This window comes from Chanodichthys erythropterus, chromosome 19, assembly GCF_024489055.1.
Source record: "Chanodichthys erythropterus isolate Z2021 chromosome 19, ASM2448905v1, whole genome shotgun sequence".
Taxonomy (NCBI): Eukaryota; Metazoa; Chordata; class Actinopteri; order Cypriniformes; family Xenocyprididae; genus Chanodichthys; species Chanodichthys erythropterus.
In genome coordinates this window covers 35500152-35514080 of record NC_090239.1, presented here as the reverse complement: position 1 = coordinate 35514080, position 13929 = coordinate 35500152, and positions in this window count along the sequence as shown.

The window sequence follows — 13929 nt, the reverse complement described above, 5'->3', positions numbered from 1 at the left end:
AAAGCTGTCACTCTCCAGAATTCCAGAATTTATTTCACCGATCCATTATGTTTTAGTATCGAAATTATCAAAAGAATCATTAAGATAAAAATGACTCCTTTGAACAAGCTAATACATGAATCATATTCCTGCTCCGATCACTACTTCCTCGTGTTGCTACTAGCCTCACATGCTATATCAGCTCGTTCTTTAGGTTGTTTTCTTCAAAATGAGACTATTTTCACCTGTCTATGAGCATGTATGGCCAAACGACACTGTAATATGTGTCAGAAGTGCAGATCTAAACATGGGATGCAGCCAAAAACGTTTATTACTGTTAGGATCAATGATCTTTGTTAGCGGCGATTTTTGATGACGCGAATGTCGTCCTACCATCATAAAGCTAGCTCTCTTAGCTCTCCATAGACATGTCGATCACTTTCCTAGCCCATTCATTGGCTAAGATATGCGCTTGTAAAGTTGAGGAGGCGGGACCACTGAGCGTGTCTTCCTGAGGACGTCCTGTTCAGCTAGAATGCTAGTTGGGGAGTACTGTCAGTGTTTTCCCCTGTATTATTGCGTAAAAAAACTGGTTAGAACACTTTGTCTTTGCGCAATGGCTTCACAAAAGGTGTTTTTGGTTTGAATTCGGTTTTGGAGGAGCTTGATCGTCTGTCGAGTGACTGCGTGCGGTCAGAAAAGCTGCGTGGGAGAAGATACTCATCCTCAGTAAGTAACGTTACACATAAGCGTTGTCTTTGTGCATTTCATATCGTGTGTTGCATGCATATTTGTACTGTTGCATGCATGTTTGTTTTTTTTCCATGCATATTTGTATTGTTTCACGCATTTGTGCATCAGTTGCATTTAGAAGTGCATTGCCATGTGCGCTTTTATAAATGTTTCGTCTGCACGCGAATTACAGTTTATATAACTGTTTCTGTTTCGTGCATATTTTAATAATTGCTTGCATTTGTGCATTGGTTGTGATAATTTTTTTTTTTTTTTTTTTTGCATGCACTTGTATTTGTGTATCTTTTTTGTGGTTATGCGAATTGCTTTTGTGAATGTTATGTGCATAAGTGAACTGCATTTGTGCATCTGTTATGTGTATATATGAATTACCTTTGTGCATATGTTTAATTATTTTAGCATGCATTTGTGCACATGTATCATTATTTTAGCCTGCATTTCAGGATTTCAATGTGAATTTACAAATTTGTTTTGTTTTTCAGACTAGACTGAGTGATGAAGGATGGATAGTAGCTAAGAAGTCAGCCAGGCACCTAGAAGGAAGTTTTTGGCCTCCAGCACACTTCCCACTTCCATCTCTATCATAAAATTGTGAACAAATACAATAAAAAATACAAATTATTCCACTGACTTGTTAAAATGTAGGTGATTTTCTGTAAAATGAGACCAATTTTATCCATTTACTCTAACATATATGAGTAGGGCACTCTTTTTAATTCAGGTATTCCCAATTTTTTCAGTACAAGTACACATGGAGGCGCCAGTGCCTCCTTTCAGTTAAATCTCAATAATTTTTGTTCAGGAGATATCAAGTAGATTCTTTTTTCCCCTGTTTACTGATATCCAGTGGAATAAAAAGAAATATTCTAAAGGGGAATAGACAAAACAGATCATAAATTACAGACTCTTAAATCAAATATTGATTTGAAAAATAAATAAAAATCAATTTTTTTTTATTTGTTTATCATAAAATTGTGAATAAATACAATAAAATAAATGCAACATTCCACCACTGTGTTAAAACTCTGAGGGTTTTCTTTAAAATGAGACCATTTTTATCCTTTTAGTCCAACGTATACGAGTAGGGCACTCTTTTTAATTCAGGTATGCCCAATTCTTTCAGAAACAAGGCCGTATAAGTTCACATGGAGGCGCCAACACCTCCTTTCAGTTAAATCTCAATAACTTTTGTTCAGAAGGAGATATCAAGTAGATTCCTTTTTCCCATGTTTACTGTCAACTAGTGGAATCAAAAGAAACTTCCTGCAGGGACATGGACCAAATAGATCCTACACTACAGACTCTCAAAATAAAACGTAATTGAAAAATTAATAAAAATCTGACTTTTTATTTGTTTTTATCATAAAATTATGAATACATACTAAAAGATATAAGCAATATTATATTACTGTTTTAAAATATAGAGGGTGTTCTGTAAAATGAGACCATTTTTATCCCTTTACTCCAATTTATATGGGTAAGGCACTCTTTTTAATTCGGGTATGTCCAGTTCTTTCAGAAATCAAAAATAGAGACAGGAAAGGAACGCTTCGAGGCACCAATACCTCCTTTCAGTAAAATCTCAATAACTTTTGTTTACAAGGAGATATCAAGAAGATTATTTTTTCCCCTGTTTACTGCCACCTAGTGGAATAAAAAGAAACTTTCTGCAGGTTCATAGCTGAAGCCAATCCTAAATTACACATTTTTAATAAAAATAATAATAAAAAATTATATAAAAATTTGACTTTTTATCTGTGTTTATCATAACATTGTGAAAACATACAATAAAATATATACAATATTCCACCACTGTGTTAAAATATAGAGGGTTTTCTGTAAAATGAGACCATTTTTATCAATTTACTGCAATGTATGTGGCTAGGGTGTTCTTTTAAATTCAGGTATGCCTAATTCTCTAAAAAACCCAAAAAATGCTGCAGAGCTGAAGAGGTTAACAAATAGAGCCTAGAGAAACGCTAAGGCGTCTAGAACCCAATTTTCTTGTGAGAAAAGTGGTTCCTTTAAGGGAATGTGGCCAAGGAACCAAAGGGAACCTCGGCCAGTCACTCATGAGGGGAGCAAGGTCACCCTCATTGGGCCTGATCAAGGCGAACCATCATAATCAGCTTAGGGAGCTAAGCACTATTACAACCCCAAGGGGAAGCGCAGAGCTCACCTAACAGGTAGACTATACCAAGAGCACATACTCATGGAGGCCCGAGAGGGGCTACAACATGACAACAGTTCTATATACATAAAGACAGAAGTAAACTTAAGAAAGAGGCCTGTTTCTGGTAAAGCCATTCTGAACATCTGTCTAAGCTGGCGGCAGACAGACAACTTCCATGGCAGCAATAGAAAGCTGCACAGTGCTCTTATGATAATCCACCCAACACAATCCGATGAGCAGTGTACTCAGTAAAAGCACCTTTTACTCTTTAAGCAAGAGGAGTACAGCGTACGCCAACACGTATTAAGGAAGGCCTATAACCTCAACAGACACCTGGCATCAGCTCGTGGCAGTGTTTAGGTCCCAAGCCTGGTAAACAGCCCGCAAAAGAGGGGGTTGAATCTACCACTTGGGCCCCTGGCCAACGAAAGTGTATAGAAATAGTTCTCAGAGAGAAATACACCTAAACAAACACTAGTGTATCCAAAAAGGGTGGCCCGCAGGCTTAGCATCCTTCAGGACACACGGCGTAAGTCTCGTGGCCGTTTCCAGGAGCACAAAGATCCAACCTAAGCGCTAGGTGGCTCTTAGCTCAACTAGAATCATCGACTCAGAGGCAACAATAGGTTAAACCAAACCTCAGTAAGGTTTCACTACTGACATCTCATCCATAGCCGCACAGAAAAACACAATCTGTGCCAACATGTAAACTAAAAAGGAGGCCTGAAGGGGCCTGCCGATTCAATGACATGTGGCTTCAGTTCGTAAATTTCCAGGGAACCAAGCTACAGGGAACCAGCTCAAACCCAATTAACTACGGGAAGCTAACTGCTACCTGTGCTAGGCTACACTTTCCAAACAGGCAAAGTACCCTAAGTTTGTGACTAAAGGGAACCATACACAACCAACATGGCTTAAGGGAGGCTAGTTGAGCCTGCTATCTCAAACAAACATGCTGCAGGGCCTGAAGCAGTGTAAAAACCAAAAACAGTATGTGAGCAGACTGAAATCTATTATACCGCAATATAAAACTATTGCTAACTAGAAGGAGGCTGAACAGTCTAGCCTACAATCATCGTTATATGCAATATAGCTGATAAACAGATAACTGAAAGGGAGCTGACAGATACTAACTTTCCTCAAAAAGTGATCTAGCTACCCTGAGTATGCAATCCAACAGGTGATGCACTCAGTAACACTGGGGAAAGGATTCACCAGCACTTACATAGAGGCCGCTTTTAAGAAGGCCTACTATCATAAGCGGGTGCCAACCTGTGGCAGCATATCAAGCTCACATACCAAATGTAGGGCAAACGTCTAGAACTCAAAGGAAACTTTGAAATACATGCCATTTGACAGAGAGAAAAAATAAAATCATTGCTACAGATTCTCAAATCTGTTCCAAGCCTTAGAGGACAGAGCTAAAATGCTGGCATAGTCAACTCAAACTTGAAAAAATCAAGTGGCTCGGAAGAAAATATTTTTTCCTCTCAGCATGAATGTTCTAGAGAGTGGGGCCTAGCAACATTAATAGCATAAACTTATCTACGCAAAGATAAGGGCCTACCACCTGAGAAACAGCATCAGGTCTCTAACAAAGCAGTCTAAAACCCCAGCTGTTACACTCATCGTTGCACCTACATAAGCAATGGGATAATCTGGGCAAAAAATTCAGCCACTCCCTCAGGAGAAGGCCGAAAACTAAAATACATATGGGAATTATTTATACATACACCATACATACACTTAGTTCTAGCCTGGCCAAAAACATACAGGCCTATTCAAAATAACAGGCGCTATAATAAGCCTGATCTCTACCTAGAAATTTTAGATAAGAAATACAGCAAATATCACAGCTATTGCGCTGGGCGGCCGGTTAGGACCGCCACAAACGCATAAACTGAAGTGATGAGTGCCAGTTCGAACTACACTGAAAATAGTCAAACGGCAAAATATACAGAGAGAAAACTGAACAGCAGCCATTCTGTGGCTCGCTCAGTCAGTCTCAACACTCCAGTTTTTGCCCAAAAAAAAACATTATCATTATTACTGTTACACACCCAGGAAATAACACAGGAATAAAAACAAGGTCGAGCATTTAAGCGATTAAATCAGACCTTGTCTTACCTTCCCGCGGCTCGAAGACCAGAGATTCCTTCCTCGTTCTTTCAAAAGAGATGAATGATATCCCCGGTTCCATAAGCCTCACGAACCTTTTCACTATCAAGCCAGAAGGCGGGCCTACAGAAAAAGCTTCATCATGGGCCGGCCACCGGCCTGACTGTTCAAAGGTGTTATCCTGAACGTGCACAGATTTTAGATAGGGGATAATGGACATATGGCCTAACAACTCCCTCGGGAGGAGGCCAGAACTAGGAACTATACAACCTAATAAGGGATAGTATACATAAGGTTATGTAAATAACACACCTAACCTAGCTCTAGCCCAGCCGCTAAGCTACGGGCCTTCTTACGGGGCCACAAGCCTAGTGAAGCCCGAGCTTCATCTCCAAATCTCATGGATAAGAGAAAGAAAGTGAAGCTCACAAGCAAACAATGTCAGGCGGCCGATTAAGACCGACCTAAACATTTACATATTAATTGAAGTGACAAGTGCTATCAACTTCAGTCTGCCCATCCCCTAATTTTCTTGACTACATGCTCAGAAACCTATACAGGAAAATAAGGTCTTATTTTAAATGAATAAAATTTAACCCTCCTGCGGCTCAAAAACCAAAAACTCCTAATGCTCCTTTTTTTACATGAAAGAGGGTAGATATAAATCACCCTATAGCTGGGGAATCGATTACAAACGCAACAGTGTTTACAATCGATCACCCGTCTCACTCTCTCTTCCTCCCCCTCCCGTCTGTCTGGGTTCAGATACAAAACTGAATGGCTTGGGGTTTTTCCATGCCTTCCCGATCTCAAACACGGAGATCAAACGAAGGAATGGAAAGTATGGAAGCTGCCGTATTAATAGACAGAAAGGAACCGCTCGTCAAGCCGTCCGCGCGCGGCCCCTTTCCTAACGCACTCTCCCGGCAGCTGCAGCCCGCCGAGAAGTGCGTCCCAAACACACAGCAGCTCGCATACACCCGCCAGAGGAGTGCTCGCCGCCGGACGCGATGACGTCAAACACGAACGTCATCGTCATCCACTCGTTCTCGCCCGCCCCGGGGAAGTTAGAGAGAATAAAACTTTCTCAAACTTCCCAACGAGCTCATCTGCGAGCCCTATGATTGCAGCCACCATTAAGCCTCAGCACAAACAGGGGCCAGAACCAACAGGCAATGATGCAGACAGCTCTTCCCTCGGGAAGAGTGACAAACGAGAACAGCGTAAACAACAGACAAACATACAGCAGTGCCCTCAAGCACTGTGTATGCGTGCTCCTCTCCAGACAGAAAACGCCCAGAAAAATATGTATATCAAGTGTCAAATTTTTCCCTGGGACACGTTTGTAAGGCATATATTAAAAACCCTACCGGAGTTGGTTATAGATGCAATCAGACAGAACAGGACCGAAAGACGAAAAAGATAGTGACTGTCTCTCCAGGTGCTCCCTTTATACATCCGGGTCGCGCCGTATGACGTCATAGGTTGTCGCCGGCCAATAGCAATTGGAGTTGTTGGATAGTGCTTTCGACACCTGCGTCACGTGACGGTTCCCCAATGCGTTCTGTTCAACGCAGAGTGGAGTTCCCTTCGAAAGGGAACTGTTCTGTGGTCAGATGAATCAAAATTTTAAGTTCTTTTTGGAAAACTGGGACGCCATGTCATCCGGACTAAAGAGGACATGGACAACCCAAGTTGTTATCAGCGCTCAGTTCAGAAGCCTGCATCTCGAGAAGGGTCTGGCTGCAGACTTGCAATCTCAGACACGCATGCGCAGTCCGACACATGCATTCTCAGACACGCATGCGCGCTCAGATACATGCAGTCTCAGCCGCACTTGCGCAGTCCAACACATTTGCTCTCAATCACGCACGCGCAGTCCAACGCGTTCTCAGCAGCCCGTGGACACGCAGCTACATGCACTTTCAGACGCACACGTTTAATGCACCTACAGGCTACTTGTAAGTATATTTATGCAATTCGTACAAGATTAGGTTAAATTAAAAGAGTTGTTCATTATTCGTTAAATGTTATCAAAAACGATCCTGATCTTTATCTGGTATATCCCACATGTACAGGTGTCAGCGTTATGCATGTGTTTAATGCATAAACACACTATATAAACAATAGTCGACGACGACTATTAAGTAATTGATGTAAGTATATTTACCTTATTCATACAAGATTAGCTAGATATAAAAGTGTTGTTTAATCTATAAGATAATGTTATCGAAACTATCCTGATATTTATCTGATGTATCCATCGTGCTAATTGGGTATCAATTCTTCATCCAGTTTATAAGTGAAGATCTAAATTCCTTTTGTTTAGACGTTGAAAAAGTCTTTGTTTGTGTCTGTTGTTTTAAATAAAGTGACAGAAGCTTGCAGGTGACCTACTTTGTATAATTGTTGTTTAGACAAAGTGTTACTTAAAATTATTTAAAAATAAAGATGGAATAACATCTTAATGTTAACAATGGTTTTTCAAATCGAGAGATGCATGGAATACTACCAAACAGATAACAAACATGCAAAGAATATTATTTACAATTATTTTTGTTTCTGTCTCTTCAATTTATGCTTACAGATGCATCAATCAATAGTCCTAGCAGGTGTAAAGCAGCTGATACCAAAATGCACATCTTGTTGCAAATTGTATCATTGCCCCTTGTGCCCTTGAAAAGACAGTTCAGGCTCACTGGAAAGTCATAAAAAATGCAATCTTTTTTTTTTTTTTTTTCTTCAAAAAGGGTACTAATAAGCAAAAGAGAGACTGTTCAAGACATATTTCAAACATATTCTTGCACACACTATCAAACTCTAAATGTTACTGTAATGTCTTTCACACTCTATCAAAGATTTTCATGCATGCTATCAAACTCTCATTCACTACTATACCATTTCTCACACACTATCAAAGCTTTCACCTAAACTACCAAACTCATTCACAAACACACTATCAACTATCTCGCACACACTATCAAACTCATTGTCTGTATATTATCCATTTCTTTTTTTTTTATTTAACATTCAAGATGTTTATTGTCTATCTTCTACCCCTGAACAAAACGTACTAAAGATAACAGGTTCAAATTCAATCTTCATGTTTTTTTTTAGGAAGATGAAACAAATGTTTTCACCCCTGAGTCTGCATCGGAGAAGCAGGTGGCTCCATGAAAAGTAGGTTTTATTAGAGGGGTTGGAGCCATTATTGTTCAGCATATTTTTTATTATCCTCTTGCAATGTTTTTTCTTAGGTGCGTATCATGACGAATCTTAAAGGATTAGTTCACTTTCAAATAAAATTTTCCTGATTTACTCACTCCAATGTCATCCTAGATGTTCATGTCTGTCTTCAGTGGAAAAGAAATTAAGGTTTTAATCAAAAACATTCCAGGATTATTCTCCTTATAGTGGACTTCAATGGCCTCCAGACGGTTGAAGGTCAAAATTACAGTTTCAGTGCAGCTTCAAAGGGCTTTAAACGATACCAGACGAGGAATAAGAGTCTTATCTAGCGAAACGATCGGTCATTTTCTACAAAAATACAACTGTATATGCTTTATAAACAGTGATCACCTTTCACGTGCTTCTGCTTTCCGTATTCTTCAAAAAGCTTATGCTGTATGTCCTACGCCTTCCCTATTCTACTTACGGAACAAACGCAGTGCCAGTTCCGTTTTTTTTTTCCGTAAGTTGAAAAGACAAAGAAAGACATGAACATCTTGGATGACATGGGTGAGTAAATTATCAGGAAAATTTTATTTAAAAGTGGACTAATCCTTTAAGTTTTAAGAGTGCTTGGAGAACTCTGGTGATCTTCTTGGCTCAGTTCAGCTTCCTCGTATACTGTGCATGGAGGATGAAGAAGCCATTGAGGCCTTGGAACAGTACTGCAGTGCAGAGCATATAGAGGACGATCTTGTAGAGCCACTGATGTTTGTCTTTACATTTATGCAGGACATGAAGACGTTTGTAGAGAATGTGGTGGACAACATGCATCTCGCACCAATAGTCCATTTCTTTTTTCATTTTATATATATATATATATATATATATATATATATATATATATATATATACAGTAGTCAACATTTGAAGTGGATCAAAAAAGTTAATCAAAGTTGTCCTGAGTACTAAGCTGTTTTTAGGACAACTTTAATGTACACACTGACCATTGTAAAAAAAAAAAAAAAAAAAAAAATATATATATATATATATATAATTTACAAAACTCAACCACAAACTTGGTGTGTTTGGAACTATATTAACATTGAATATTAACATTGAATGTGACCGTAGCAGTAGCAATGTGACTTTGACTTGTTAGGCTATGATTTAATTAATTTATAAAGTTAATTTTCTTTAAAGGTGATTTTCTCAATATTTTGTTTTTGCACCCTCAGATTCCAGATGACAAGTTATGTATAAATCTTAATTAATTATATATATATATATATAATCAATGTTTTAAAAGTTTATGCTCATTTATTTGATAAAAAAATACAGAGAAATTTTTGCAACAATATTTCACAATATCAGTTTTCTATTTTAATATACTTTCAGCTACACTTCAAAGGTTTAGTATTTAATTTTTTTGTTGTTGAAAAATGTATATTTGTATTCCGGATATGTCTTCATATGTTAAAATGCATAAGTAAAGACTTTTTTTTTAAAAGAATATAATATTGAATAAATTCTGGTGGTTTTTTTTTTGTTTTGTTTTTTGTTTTTTTTCCAACAGAATCTTTAGAATAAAATCCTAACAGGCTATAAAAAGAATTAAGCAGCAAAAGAAATAAGTTGTTTCCAACATTGATGATTAGGCTAATCAGCATATTAGAATGATTTCTGACAGATCATGTGACATTGAACACTGAAGTAATGGATGATGAGAAATCAGCTTTGCATGACAGAAATAAATGTTTTAAATATGTTACAAAACAAAAGTCTTATTTTTATTTTTAATTGTAATATTTCACAATGCTGTATCTTTTGTATCTGTACTTTTCATCAAATAAATTCAGCCTTGATAAGCATAAAAATTAAAAAATCAAACAAATTAAAATCTTACTGATCACAAACTTTTGAGCGGTAGTGTATATATATGCGCGGCTGAGAGTGCATGTGTTTTAATGCGCATGCGCGGCTGAGAGTGCATGTGTCTTAATACACATGCGCGGCTGAGAGTGCATGTGTTTTAATGCGCATGCGCGGCTGAGAGTGCATGTGTCTTAATACACATGCGCGGCTGAGAGTGCATGTGTTTTAATGCGCATGCGTGGCTGAGAGTGCATGTGTCTGAGAGTGCATCTTATCTGCAGCCAGACCCTATTGTGCATCTCTGATGGTATGGGGTTGCATGAGTGCGTGTGGCATGGGCAGCTTACACATCTGGAAAGGCACCATCAATGCTGAAAGGATATATATCCAAGTTCTAGAACAACATATGCTCCCATCCAGATGTCGTCTCTTTCAGGGAAGACCTTGCATTTTCCAACATGACAATGCCAGACCACATAGTCCATCATTTACGACATCATGGCTGCATAGAAGAAGGATCCGGGTCCTGAAATGGCCAGCCTGCAGTCCAGATCTTTCACCCATAGAAAATATTTGGCACAACATAAAGAGGAAGATGCGACAAAGAAGACCTAAGACAGTTGAACAACTAGAAGCCTGTATTAGACAAGAATGGGACAACATTCCTATTCCTAAAATTGAGCAACTTGTCTCCTCAGTCCCCAGACATTTACAGACTGTTATAAAAAGAAGAGGTGATGCCACACAGTGGTAAACATGGCCTTGCCCCAACTTTTTTGAGATGTGTTGATGCCATGAAATTTAAAATCAACTTATTTTTTCCCTTAAAATTATACATTTTCTCAGTTTAAACATTTGATATGTCATCTATGTTGTATTCTGAATAAAATATTGAAATTTGAAACTTCCACATCATTGCATTGCATTGCATTTTATTTCACAATTTGTACAGTGTCCCAACTTTTTTGGAATCAGGTTTGTATTTTCGACAAAAAAGGTAGATTTGAGATTGGCCTGTAATTGACTAATTTTCTAGGATCAAGTTGTGTTTTTTTAATAAGAGGTTTAATAATAGTCTTGTATTAAGAAGAGGATCTATGACCTCTGGAAGCATCTCTTTCAGTAGCTTAGTCGGTATAGGGTCTAACATACATGTTATTGATTTAGATGATTTAACGAGTTTAGACAATTCTTCCTTTAGCAAAGAATGAATGGAATTTTTCCTCAGGAACACTACAATACACTATCTGATGTGATACTGTAGTAGACAGTTGTATGGTTATAGTTTTCTCTCTAATATTATCAATCTTGCAAGTAAAGAAGTTCATAAAGTCATTATTGATGTGCTGTTTGGAAAGTTCAGAAGTTAAAGCTTTATTTCTCGTTAATTTAGCTACTGTATCAAATAATATACTTTAGATCATGATTAGACTTGAAATATTTACTTACAGCTTTGCACTTTACTTTCAGAGCTTTGCATATGAACCCCTAATAATAAATATCTTAATAAAAACAAGGTTTCAGCATTTCACTCTTGAACCCATATTATTATTATTAATAATAATAATAATAATAATAATTATAATAATAATATTAATAAAACAAATGCACAAAGAAGAAATTGGTTCCTGGACTCCTACACTGTAAAACTCAATAAGTTCAGAATACTCAAAACATTTGAGGAAACTTATTACCTCAAAACATTTAAGTTAAGTAACTTATTTTTTTTAAGTTAGTAGAACTTAATTTTTTTGTGACAAGTGGGGCGGGGCCGAGAGCCATGGAAGTGGAGCAATGCTAGTGTGGTGCACAGGTGTCTCTCATTAACAATCACATCACTGGCATTCCTTCGCTCCCACAGTTCTCAGCCTCGCCCTACTCAAGTACATATAGTTAATTTACATAAACATCACATTCAAATCTTGGTTAAATGTTAGTTAGCAAAAAACACATACTATTATAATTATCAAAGAGACTATCAATATATACTTGCATGTATATAATCAAACAACATACAGTATATGTGGTCTTAAAAGTTTTGCAGCCCATCCTCAACCTAACCACACGGTCTACTCTTCACCAGAATGGTAACCCTACAAAACTAACATAACAGAACCCCAACATAACACAACATTAAACACTAACTTATGTCTCCCTATGTTAATCTTATGCAAAAACACACAAAATAACACTTTATTTCAACATTTAGACAGTCTGATGCAAAGCATGCTGGGAATTAGAAATCTGCTGCAACTAAAACAGTTTAGTTTACTTGAAATATGTCAGTGCTGTGAACTCAAAAGTAAAAGAAAGTTTTAAATACTCATAACTGTTAATTTAACTGAACTAATTTGTTTAATTTAAGTTTGTCCTACTCAAACGAATTAAGTATTTTGAGCATTAGGGTTTATCTGTATGTATCACCTTTTCCATCAAGCATTGGTTGACGTTTAATTACAGATTCTGTGACGTTTCCAATGACCAGCCTTCATGCAGTTCAAAATAATTGCCACCAGGTTGCACTAGAACCATATTTTCAATAAATTTCAAACATCCATAGTCCAGATTGAGCAGAGCAGACAGCAATAATGAGCTCCGTTGTAAGGTATTACTTAACAGTAAAGTAAATCACAAACAAATATTATGATATGAACAGATATGTTTTACAATGAGATATGATTCACAATACTTATTATTGGAACAATTAGTATAGGCTATTAATGTTTTTTTTCTTTTTTTTTCTTTTCTCCAGTATCTGTCCACATTTGGGGAAATAACAAGATTACGAGATTAAATAGACGAACATACATTGAATTTACGGTTTAAAAGACAATTTAGAGACAATCCTGTACAACCCTTCACCGCAAAAACCTGCTCAAACGCAAACAATAACGCGTGAGCGCACGCGCGCGCGCACACACACAGGTTTGAAATGGTTAATTAATACATAATTAAATTGAATTTACATTTTTTTTTTTTTTTTTTCACTACATTATCTCACCCCATATGTATCTAATAATATCAGTGTGCTATTGGGTGTAGTTTCTATGAAAGCTTGTTATACTTTAGTGAGGTACGTGTGCAGCGGCAGCGACAGATGGTGGGCTCCTTGTCCCTCGGGAAGGCAATCTCTACGAATGCGAGCGCGTGTCAATCACCCGTTCTCATGTGATGGCTCCTGCCAGTGACGTGCCCACCATATGGCCTGGCATCAGAGCAGGTATGTAACCCTGCCTGCTAGGGATGCCACACCGCCTCGCTGCAGTCCGGGAAAGGGATAACACATACCGGATCACAGACAATCGCGCTTCTCTTTTTCTTAGTTTTCTTAACATATAGGGAACTATAGCATGAAGATCATGTAGACGTACGCGCCCTCACCCGTAGAGCACCATAAACTAGGTGAGTTTTTCAGACGTGATAGAATATATCATCATAACAAATAATTATTTATATATTGATAATAATAAATATTTAAAAGAAAATATGTCTAACTACTGATGCTGGTTGAATTTGTCTTTTATGTGTTCATCTAATTTAGATTTTCATCAGCTGTGATACCTTTTTTCAGAGAATTGTACATGTAATTAAAGCAGTCGTATAATATTATATATGCGAGCCATAAATCTGATTTGACTCCTTCGGAAGGTCAATAACAATAACGGCTACACAGTTTACACTAATCCAGGTTATTTAGACATATTTGACGAGACATTATGGCAATGCTTATTAGATAGTGTTGTTTCTCGTAGGCCTAAATACTATGTGCAAATTGTTTGTTACATTTTTAGTGACTTTTACTGAGATATTACTGATAATGCAGGTTTTCTTATCGGTTATCAATGAATAGAGCTAACGTCAGT